Raw genomic sequence first — 12,518 nt, 5'->3', positions numbered from 1 at the left:
CAAACTTTTTTCAGTTTTATTTTTATGCTTTAACTACTTAATAAACGGGTTGCAAACCTGTTTACATAGGATCACCTTGGTCAAGACAATAAACTATATAAAATCGCACCTTTGTAACATATCAGTCAGCATTTGAAGTGCTATGTGTGTGTGTGTGTGTGCGAGTTTGTTTATTTAGTAGTTTTTCATATGTATCATCACATTATTCAAGTAAGCTCCAAACCAGTACCTGCATTTAAAGTTGTAATCCGACAAAGGATGCAGCAAACCAGTTCCATCACCGTCTCCTCCATTATGAAGTAAAACATAACAGCAAAAACAATTAGTTCTGTCTCCACCTCTCCTGACAGGATTGTACTTGCATCAGTGCTCCTCTTGGACCGTTGCTATGCGACACAGGGGTAATCGGAAACACCTGGTGGCGGAATTAGGAAATCCTGCAAATGCGGAGCATCTCAAGCACTTCAGAGCGGATTTGCAAAACATTTTATTCAGATCGGGAGTTTTGCGAATCATTTGAGACGGGAGATCGGAGTTCGCAAAACATTTGATTCAGATCGGGACTCCGAATCGCGTTTTGCAAATCATTTGGCTTCGACCGAGTTCGACAAACATTTGATTCAGATCGGGACTCCGAATCGCGTTTTGCGAATCATTTGGCTTCGACCGAGTTCGACAAACATTTGATTCAGATCGGGACTCCGAATCGCGTTTTGCGAATCATTTGGCTTCGATGAGTTCGACAAACATTTGATTCAGATCGGGACTCCGAATCGCGTTTTGCGAATCATTTGGCTTTGACCGAGTTCGACAAACATTTGATTCAGATCGGGACTCCGAATCGCGTTTTGCGAATGATTTGGCTTCGGCAGATTTGATTCAGATCGGGACTCCGAATCGCGTTTTGCAAATCATTTGGCTTCAACCGAGTTCACAAAACATTTGATTCAGATCAGGAGTCTGGCCTATTATTAGCCCATTAATAATTGCTCTCAAAATAGGACAACTGACAAAAAAGTAACAACAAAACACATTTAATAATATGTCAGATATAGGCCATAACAACGAAAAATAAATAAATAATAATATATATTATGCTGCCCCACTTTTTGACTGCATCTGTAATTACAAACAAAAACACCTATCTTTTCAGATAGTTTGTTACAAAAAATGTTCTAAAAATAGGTATGGTTTGTTAGAGTTTAATTAATTTGGATCTGATCTAATTTCAACCTCTTATTTGAATATTTTGGTTTGCCATTGGGTGTGCAGACACAAACTAATGCGGGATTAGATGTAACAATGTTTTTTTGTGCCAAAATTCAAATATATTTTAAAGATATTGCTGAACATTTATTTTACCATTTAGCAAAATTATTTAAGTAGAGAATTGTACTTCTGCTGTTAGAAGGAAAAAAAGTGATTGCTCTGGCGCTGCATGTGCATGAAGTGAAGCTTTGTCTGTTCATTATCATAATAAAAAAACGGTAACTTTAAACACAAACACACACTGCTCAGTTTTTATGTAGTAAAATCTGTACCGTTAAGCGTTATCACCTTACTGTCCTGATGTAAAACATTTTGTTTTACGTGGATATTGGAAGCGAGTGAAGTACGTAAATAATATTTACCGAAAAATGTGATTTTGTGTCGAATGAGAGACCCAACTTTAGTTTGAGTTTCATTCTAGCCTAAAATGATCGTTCGTTTTGGCTTGTGAATTTATGTAGCTTATATCTTTTAATTATATTCTCTAAATACTGTTAAATTTAAAGGATTTGTTGTGGAGCAAGGAGAACTTAAATAGCCTATGTTTTCATTGTTTATTATTATTATTTATCATATATTTATTTGACCCTCTAACTTTAGCACTCACTATTCTAGTTCTACTCTTTATAAAAAAAATAAATAAAAAAAAAAATAAAAAAAGATCGGGACTCTGACGCGCGTTTCGCAAATTATTTGAGATCAGGACTTTGGAGTGAGTTCGCAAAACATTTGATTCGGATCGGGACTCCGAAGCACGTTTCGCGAATCATTTGAGATCAGTCCCAGCGGATTTGCAAAACATGATTCAGATCGGGACTCCCCCACACAGCAAAAAGTACTGCGCGGCCGTGTTGCGGCTTCCGGAACGGAACTGTACCGGCGTCAACTTGCGGGCAATGACGGATCCGATACGAATTCGGATCCCGGACCCGCCGTTGCACCGCGCTCCACGATTAAAACCTTACCTCCACGGTGGGTCCGTTTGGGTCCTGCAAATTGAAACATATCCGCCACCATACTGTCTCATCTGGCCCTGGTCCGTTTTGGACCCGTTTATCTCATTTTCAAAATCCCTTCTGTTCTTGCTGTAGGATAAAAGAAATTGTAAGATAAACTAATAAATATTTCTAGCCTAGGCTACTACAGAAATATAAACATAAGCTTAAATCTGAATTGCTTTGTAATTTTAACCGAACAATATTGTAAATAAGCCTAAATAAACTTTTGAAGATTTACTGCATGTCAAAAGGGTAGGCTTTTTATTATTATGATTAGCTTGATAGTTAACAGGAATATTTTTAGAAGCCTACTTTCCTTACTAAATAAGTGAGCGTGTCCGTCCGTTTTTACTGACGCACTAACTATTGCATTGTGTTAAAAATAACATCAGGTATAGGTCTACCTGATTGAACAATCTGCGTGTGTAAAGTAGCTATCAGCTGCTCAGGGAGTTATGGTCAGACTAGGTTTGATTTTGAGTTGCCAAAGAGGGTAACACTTTATAATAACGTTCAGTTGTACGTATTTTATAAGTCAGTGGTTAAATAATGATGAACTAATCATTTACAAAACATTCATAAATTATTAGCAAGTGATGTACTATCATTTTAAGTATGTTTTGTAAATTCTGTTACAAGTCATTTGCAAATGTCTTGTACATGATTAACTATCAGGGTTGGTACAGATTCTGTTAAATGAAATTCCAGGACTTTCAAGCACTACTTTTTTGGATTTCGATCAGCACTTATCAAACATCAAACAAATATCTTCATTTTTTTAACTCAAGTTACATATCCAGTATATCATGGTGTCTGATGTTTCACTGTCATGCTTGGGGAATCCTCTTAACCATTGAGAAGATATTGAAACAGATTTATAGACGATCGACCTGAAGAATGAAAGTTGTATTATATACTTAATATCATGCCCATAGCAATGTAAAAAAAAAAAAAAACTCTTTATCTCAGACGGGCGGCAGCGTTAATTGTGTAAAATTATTTTGATATTGAAATCATACATATTTTTTAATATTTTTAATTAGGGATGCACCGATACCACATTTTGTAAATGTTTAAAAGAGTAATTTTTTTGTAAATTATAAAGAGTGTTTTTAGAGTTTTCAGGTAGATCTAACAGGTAGGCTACGGAAAACCCGATTTGAACAAGGCTACGTTCACTTGAGATATAGGGCTAACTCACTGAGGATACTCACCAAGACCAGCGTTTTAAATTATGTAGACCCTCTAACCCTAACACATTTACAAGTGATGTATAGTTTACACTGTAGATTAGGGGATGCAGAAAGTGTTGTAAATATTTTTTTCATTTACACATCATCTATGAAGTACAAAAAAAAAGAACATTTATGAAACGCAAAGTCACGTTTAGTAAAAGATTAAAATAAAAGGCAACACAGTCATATTGGTAAGATGGTTGCAGCGATTTTTAAGGCTGCCCAAACATTTACAAACGATTGACTTTGAAATCTGACTATCGCAAGCTAACATGTCATCAAACTATTCAGGCTGTCTGTAAAAGGACCACAACACAACCTTTTCATATGCCCTTCTTTTGGGCTGGAGGGTGTTACTAACCTTGACCAGTCGCTCTGCTCGTAAGGATCGAGTCCTTTGATTCTCTTTATTTTCTCGTCATATCTCATCTTTGCATTAGGATTTAGTTTTAGGCGGTATGGTCCGACAATGTTTTCTTTAGCCCGCTGCATTTTGTAGGATTATATTCCGTTTTTCACGCTAATTTTTCATTATTTTCATGCCAGAACACTAGCCTGCTATGCCAGACCATGCTAACTGGCCAAACATACCCATAATTCTTTGCGTTCTGATGACGTTGCCGCCCAGTTGGTCACATGTGTTAGCGATCTCTATTCCTCCAGACACGCTGTATAAACGATACTATTAAGACCGTTTTCCAGGTTAGATGGGCTGCATAGCGCTCAAAACCAACATGAAAAGGGTAGCTAGTAATGTTCACTTAGCGTTTTGTTTTGTTGTTAAACTGTGTAAAATGAGCGGTGACACTGGATGGTATCAAGCTAATAGACGGTAGCTAACATTAGAAGTTAAGCCTGCTCTTTTTGACATTCAAACAGGAGGCATATTGTCTGAACCAACTCAAACAGTGATTAAAATGCCGAAGCTTAATTTTAACAGGATCCGCTGTTTGACGGCGCCGGCCGGAGGCGGAGCTGATCCTCTGGGCGGCACCAAAACGAAATTGAATTTGAACTTGAAGGCGGATCCGCCTAGGAGTCTCCTGCTGATGCACATTTCATGAATCATTTGAGATCAGGGCTTTGGAGCAGATTTGCAAAACTTTGATTCAGATCGGGAATCCGAAGCGCGTTTCGCGAATCATTTCAGGGCTTGAAAAAAAATTCACAAAACATTTGATTCAGATCGGGACTCCGAAGCCCGTTTCGCGAATCATTTGAGATCGGGACTTCGGAGTGAGTTCTCAAAACATTGATTCAGATCGGGAGTCGGAGTCGCGTTTCCCGAATCATATGATCGGGACTTCAGAGCGAGTTCACAAAACATTGATTCAGATCGGGAGTCGGAGTCGCGTTTCGCGAATCATTTGAGATCGGGGCTTCAGAGCGGTTTTGCAAAACATTTGATTCAGATCGGGACTCCGAAGCGCATTTCGCGAATCATTTGAGATCGGGACTTCGGAGTGAGTTCTCAAAACATTGATTCAGATCGGGAGTCGGAGTCGCGTTTCGCGAATCATATAATCGGGACTTCAGAGCGAGTTCACAAAACATTGATTCAGATCGGGAAGCGCGTTTCGCGAATCATTTGAGATCGCTTCGGAGCGGATTTTCAAAACATTTGATTCTATCATGTAGGCTACTTGTCTAGTCTAGACCAACTTTTAATAAAGAGCAAAGAGGTTTAGAGACAGATTTTTGTTAATAGCCTGTTACTAATACCACAGTCCATAGCATCAGTAACTGTATAATTTAGTAAAAGAAAAGCAAAACAAAATAGGATGAGTTTCCATTTTTATTTTATTTATGGAGCAATGGTAATCTTAACCTCTGTGCAGTGTTTAGGGTATTTCAGGACCCCAAATAAAATTCTAATTCATCTAAATGACATGACACTTAATGACTTTACCAAAACAGAAATTGGGATGTCTGATTGTATATTAGTGTAATAAAATCACTCAGAATGTTCATATAGTGCTTTTGTTTAAAATTGTAATTTTAAATGTTTTCCTGTAAATGGCAGAAATCTACCTTAAGTACGGCAAATTTTCCATATGACCATGTATGAAAGCAAGGAATGTAGATATACTTTAAAATTAACTACATATTTTGTATAAGCATTTCATATAAACATTTTTTTCAAAAAATTAACATTTAAACAAATTCCATATCAACTGTATAGTAAAAACATTAAAGGAAGTGATGTTACAATTCATGATTGTCTAGATATTGGTGTTTTTAATTTCACCTCTTAAAGCACTTTCTTTTATCATTGCAAATATCAGTATTCAACATTTTGGGATTAAAACATCAAAATATTATGCATTTGTAATTGCATGTTAAATGCATTTATATCTTGCATTAAACAGTGTGTATAAACATCTGTCGGGGTCTCTAGAGAGCGATGTGTAGAGGATTGAAACTTGAGCCAGAGGTTCTTCACAGCTACCAGGAGACCTTTGACGTTAACGTTACTCCATCTAGTCTCATCATCCACCCTGATGCTCCACACCTTGGTGCAGATGCCAAAGTAGTGGACCCAAATGAAGAACCTCCCTGTGGCCTGGTATAGGTTAATTGCCCTGATGTGAAAGAAATGGGAGAGGCATCCCACGTTGAGTTTATTGGGGACCATGCAAAACTGAGAAAGAAACACACAATTGGCATTCCACGGTCAGCTGATGGTTACTGGACTAGTTAACTTGGTGTGATCTTGTAACAAGTACAAGAGGTGACTTCCATGTGGAGAGGGTATGGAGAGATTATGAGCTGATCACAGAGATCACGGCTAAAGTTGTTGAATTCTACTTTGGCACATACATTCATTTTTTGCTAGGAAGAAAATAGGCATGAAAAATTTACCAACAAATGATGTTCCTGTTCTATAGTGAATGTAGTTCTATAGTGTTCTATTACAAAAGGAAACGGTTACCCCAATAAGTCATGCTTCAATTAATTACTTTTTATTGTTATTTATGTTATATTGTTGCAACATACCTACCCCAAACTGGAAAGATATGTCAGGAGGGGTTGGTGATTTCTGATGTGTTCAGAATCTGAAACGATATTGCAGATCATAAGTAAAAGTAAAGAGTTAGATTTTTATTAACATTTTCTGACTTAAATCTAAGACTAAAATCTAAGCATTAAATTCAGCAAAAAAAAAAAAAAAAAAGCACACTGAGAAGTATGTGAAAGATTATATGTATAATGTTGGTTAAAACCCTGGCTGAGAAGGCAACAAAAGCTTACTAGAAGATAGCAAAATTTGCTTCTCACAAAGCAGGCAAGTTACTAGCAGGTGAAGAGGAGCATGATGTCACTAGCAGGTGAGTAGATGATGCTGATGTCACTAGCATGTGTTTTTTTCCAGCTCCTTTATTTTTCCCATGACTCAGCAAGAGCACTTAATTAACAAAAAGCAAACATGTACTATTTTGTGTTAAACATAACGGGGGTCATGGGCATAATGTATTTAATGAAAAAAATATCTGAAGATTGTTATGAAAATGAAAAAAAAAATCTGACATGATAATCTGTCTATGAAAACATGAACAAATGATTAGGACAGGTTAGATGATTATGATGAAGCAATGTTATTAATAAAGGAGCAAGAAATCTGTCTGAGGTGAAAGTATACCAATAAACGGAAGTTAATTCTATGACTCATCCTATGATAAATCAGATAACTGAGATACATATCAGACGTAACATTACAACTTGTATCAGCACAATAGGATGCTAAGTTATGCGTTAGACACACACAGAGAGAGAGAGAGAGAGAGAGAGAGAGAGAGAGGAGAGAGAGCTCCCTCTGATCCGTATTCATGACAGCGCGCTGAAAGATGGGCAAGGATAGATTTTACTATAGATTCCTATAAAGTTCTCATTATAAATGTAAGGCAGATTTGTGCTATATTTTCATCTACGTTATTAAGTGTAATAGTTGTAATTAAGTTTTATTTTTAAGTTAAGTTTTATTTTCCATAAACCACCTGCGCATTTTCGAAGCCTAGGAATTGAATTATGCCCACAAATATGACGGGAAAAAAAGCTTGGCTGCATTATTATAACATCATTAATAAAATAATATCAATAATAATAGAAAAATAAAACATTTAAGAGCAATATCATTATCGGGCATTGCTTATGAGCATGAAACGAATCGCTGATGTGCAGCGATTTCAGCCTAATTGTTCATGTTAATTAATCAGACGTAGAGTAGCTCTTGCAATTTTTATCTGAAAAAAATTCGCCGACGCAGATGTGAACTTGACCGAAAGTGTAACTCGGATTGCGCTTTACAAACACGAAAGTACAATAAATTTACATAGTGTCACTATCATTATTTTTTTATGTATTGTAATATTTAATTTATATCTTGTATTCAATTTGAACTTTCTGATCAACCAAAATATTATTTAACAGCATGGAAATCACTGATTATTGCTAAATAATTGAATAAGATTTAAAATATATTTAATATAAAAACTATGACAAACTAATAATTTTGATTTTCGTCATCTCGAATATGTTTAATGTAATTAGGCTACAAATATATCCAGTCCATTTTTATTTTATAAAGACCATTTCATTATTTGTCTCTGATTTAAAAATGAACACAAAGATTATTTTTCTTTTTTTACAAAACATTGTCTTCCAGTAAAACTTTAGCATCATATTTTAATCCAGCGGTGAAATGTAGTTTTTAAAAGATAAAGAAAAAAGTTCAAGTTTAACCAAACAACTATTATAAGGTATAAAACAGAGACCAAATAGCCTAGATATTTTAACTATGGTTAAAACTCAAAACTAAAATAATAATTATAAAAAAATGGATATTATATTTACCACGAAACATTCAAATGTCTATTCAAAAAGATAAGGCGGCCTACGTGCTCAGGTGAGAGCCGAGTAAACAGCCTGTTCACATTTAGTGGAATTAATTCGCTCCGCAGGAACAGATGTTGCAGGAACAGCCAGGTACCACTGGACAAGTAAACCTTCTCTGTCCCTGAAACTAATGGGCAGCAAATCTTTCACCACCATTTCAGCGAACAGCTTTGTCGTCTTCTCGGTTAATGCGTTGCATTTAGGTCTTACGGCAAGTGATTCAATGCTCGTCTGAGTTGCAGCTCTGTTATCGCCAGATATTTTATGTAGGTACGCATTTTAGATGATAGCGCATTGTATTTGTTGTAGATTTGTGTGACAGCTTGGCGCTACACAGCTTACCCTGAACTGTATTTTCATCGTTCTTCTCAAAGGGAAGCCAGCCATTACTACTTGACTTTGAGGCCATGCTTATCTGTCTTCTTACGTCTTTTGAGGAATCAAGTGGGAAGCTAACCAATCAGACATCAGGGCGCCGCCCAACGTGCTGCCATAATCAATCAGAAATAATAATAATAATAATAATAATTTCCATATTCGTTTACTTGATCGATCATCGCTGGCGCGGTCGAGTACTCAGTTTTATTTTTATGCTTTAACTACTTAAAAAACGGGTTGCAAACCTGTCTACATAGGATCACCTTGGTCAAGACAATAAACTATATAAAATCGCACCTTTGTAACATATCAGTCAGCATTTGAACTGCTATGTGTGTGTGTGCGAGTTTGTTTATTTAGTAGTTTTTCATATGTATCATTACATTATTCAAGTGAGCTCCAAACCAGTACCTGCATTTAAAGTTGTAATCCGACAAAAGGATGCAGCAAACCAGTGTAATTTACCTGGACTCGGTCTTGGCTGAGTTCCATCAATGTCTCCTCCATTATGACGTAAAACATAACAGCAAAAACAAGCAGTTCTGTCTCCACCTCTCCTGACAGGATTGTACTCAGGTCAGTGCTCCTCTAGCACCATTGCTATGCGACACAGCGGTAATCGGAAACACCTGGTGGTGGCATTAGGAAATCCTGCAAATGCTGAGCATCTCAAACACTTCGGAGCAGATTTGCAAAACATTTTATTCAGATCGGGAGTTTTGCGAATCATTTGAGACAGGAGGTCGGAATCATTTGGCTTGACAGATTTGATTCAGATCAGGACTCCGAATGGCGTTTTGCGAATCATTTGGCTTTGACCGAGTTCGACAAACATTTGATTCAGATCGGGACTCCTAATCGCGTTTTGCCAATCATTTGGCTTCGACAGATTTGATTCAGATCGGGACTCCAAATCGCGTTTTGGGAATCATTTGCCTTCGACCAAGTTCGCCAACAATTTGATTCAGATCGGGACTCCGAATCGCGTTTTGCGAATCATTTGGCTTCAACCGAGTTCGCCAAACATTTGATTCAGATCAGGAGTCTGGCCTATTATTAGCCCATTAATAATTACTCTCAAAATAGGACAACTGACAAAAAAGTAACAACAAAACACATTTAATAATATGTCAGATATAGGCCATAACAACGAAAAATAAATAAATAATAATAAATATTATGCTGCCCCACTTTTTCCACTTAAATTCTCAAATTCTGAGTATGGGTCACCATACTTGGCTGAATGTCACTTTCACTTTCACTATTTTGACTGCATCTGTAATTACAAACAAAAACACCTATCTTTTCAGATATTTTGTTACATAAAAAAAGTTCTAAAGATAGGAATGGTTTGTTAGAGCTTAATTTGGATCTGATCTAATTTCAACCTCTTATTTGAATATTTTGGTTTGCCATGGGGTGTGCAGACACAAACTAATGCGGGATTAGATGTAACAATGTTTTTTTGTGCCAAAATTCAAATATATTTTAAAGATATTGCTGAACATTTATTTTACCATTTAGCAAAATTATTATAAGTAGAGAATTGTACTTCTGCTGTTAGAAGGGAAAAAAAAAATCAAGTGATTGCACTGGCGCAGCATGTGCTTGCAGTTAAGCTTTGTCGGTTCATTATCATAATATAAAAACAGTAACTTTAAACACAAACACACTGCTCAGTTTTTATGTAGTAAAATCTGTACTGTTAAGCGTTATCACCTTACTGCCCTGATGTAAAACATTTTGCTTTATGTTGATATTGGAAGCGAGTGAAGTACGTACATAATATTTACAGAAAAATGTGATTTTGTGTCGAATGAGAGACCCAACTTTAGTTTGAGTTTCATTCTAGCCTAAAATGATCGTTCGTTTTGGCTTGTGAATTTACGTAGCTTCTTATATCTTTTAATTATATTTTCTAAATACTGTTAAATTTAAAGGATTTGTTGTGGAGCAAGGGGAACTTAAATAGCCTATGTTTACATTTGTTTATTATTATTATTATCATATATTTATTTGACCCTCTAACTTTAGCACTCACTATTCTAATTCTACTCTTAAAAAAAAAAAAAAAACTATAAATGACTAAATGTATTATGTTTGTAAACATTTCACGGCATAAGGACTTCATGAAATAGTGACTAATGCTGTATTTTTCTAACCACAATTTTTTTTTAAATAAAAAAAAATAAAAAATACCTTTTTTATACGGATTGTGAGTTTTAACCATGCAGCAAACCTTTTTAAATAGATTAAAATAAATAAAAACATTGTAATACTAAATTCTTACGTTACCGGTTAAAATGAGCATAGGAGGCGTTCATATCTTAATTAACCGACAGCAGCTTTTACATTTGGGTGGAGAGCGAACTTGAGTCGTGTACAGAACACTAAACTGACGGGAAAACACGCAACACAATGTAGACGCGCGTTTGTGCTGGAGTTCACACCGCGCATGATTTCTGAGGATGCAGTTATGAATCTTTTATAGAATGCGGTTGTCATGCCCGTAAATAACCGTAAGTGTTTATATGACCGTATTAAGGACTCGACTGAAAACCGTGTTCTGCTGCTGTGTGAACTGGCCTTTGTTTCGTTGTTTTGTGTTCATGGTCATCGGTTTGCAAACCAATGTGAATTCCATTAAACTCACTCAAAGTAATATCAGCGTATACCGGTCACACAGGTGTTCAGCGCTGTTGTTTGAAATGCTTTTTTTGAGCCATGGCCATATATTTATTATACAATGCCAGGTTTATTATAAATAAACTATAGCAGAGGTGAAATGCAGAAAAGAAAAAATTTAGAGATTATACAAAAAAAATTGAAAGAATAATAACAACAGAAATTAAAGTTTTATGTTTACCAACCGAGTAATTCTCTTACAGTGTGGACATCAAAATAACTAACTTAACAGGCAAAGGCACGCACGCACGCACACACACACACACACACATTATGAAAATATTATATAAATACACACATATATACGAAAATTACAGATTCATGCTGATAAAGTGTGGAAGAAGCATATAAAGTAGCTTTACGGTTGAGATGCTAACGGACTTTTTCTGAAGACACTGACCATATATAAAGTACATTTTCAATGGTAGCGTGTCATTTAAATGAAAGAAAGTTCCAGGAACACTTTTATGTAATACTTGTGTAATTTAGGGATTAATCTTACCTGAAATTAGTGAAAACAATAGCCTCCGTTCAGCTGCTTGACGGTTGAACCAAAATAAAAAAACCATGCTGCAATCACGAAAATAACGAAACATGTCCCTGCTACGAATCAATAGATTAAATTACGTGACCAAATCACGAACTGCCGTTAGACTGGGACACGCGATATAGTACGATTTAACCAATACATTAAATCGTGCGAATTAGTACGAATTCGTCTTGATGGGCTTTTATTAAATGCAATGAACAAATCGTACGAATTCATACGACCCAGCTCGTACGATATCGTACGATTTAGCCACTTGGTTAATTCGTACGAATTAGTACGAATCCGCCGTGAGATAGTGTTGGTTGAGCTGGGCCCCTGTTTCCATGGTGACGTCCTCCGCTCCAGTTCATTCACGCCCATCAAGCGTTTTCGAAATATATTTCAATATATTTAACAGTGCTTCAGATCTGATGTCTAATATATTTCTTCACTAGCTTATGTTAATGGCTTTGTGGTCCGAAATAAATGATTGTTTTTTCTGCTTAATTTGGACTAAAGCCCATCTACATC

The 12,518-nt window shown here is 36.1% G+C and overlaps 2 protein-coding genes across 7 annotated transcripts in view; both read left to right on the top strand.

Annotated features, from left to right (window-relative positions):
• LOC127963305 (bile acid receptor-like) overlaps positions 1-12,518 on the top strand; it is a 244,412-nt gene that overhangs the window by 184,778 nt on the left and 47,116 nt on the right. The gene's annotated exons all lie outside the window — the stretch shown is intronic.
• LOC127963310 (lysosomal amino acid transporter 1 homolog) overlaps positions 1-12,518 on the top strand; it is a 278,938-nt gene that overhangs the window by 233,120 nt on the left and 33,300 nt on the right. The gene's annotated exons all lie outside the window — the stretch shown is intronic.

The sequence above is a fragment of the Carassius gibelio genome, chromosome B8 (genome assembly GCF_023724105.1).
Source record: "Carassius gibelio isolate Cgi1373 ecotype wild population from Czech Republic chromosome B8, carGib1.2-hapl.c, whole genome shotgun sequence".
Taxonomy (NCBI): Eukaryota; Metazoa; Chordata; class Actinopteri; order Cypriniformes; family Cyprinidae; genus Carassius; species Carassius gibelio.
This window is presented reverse-complemented; position numbering and strand designations above follow the sequence as displayed.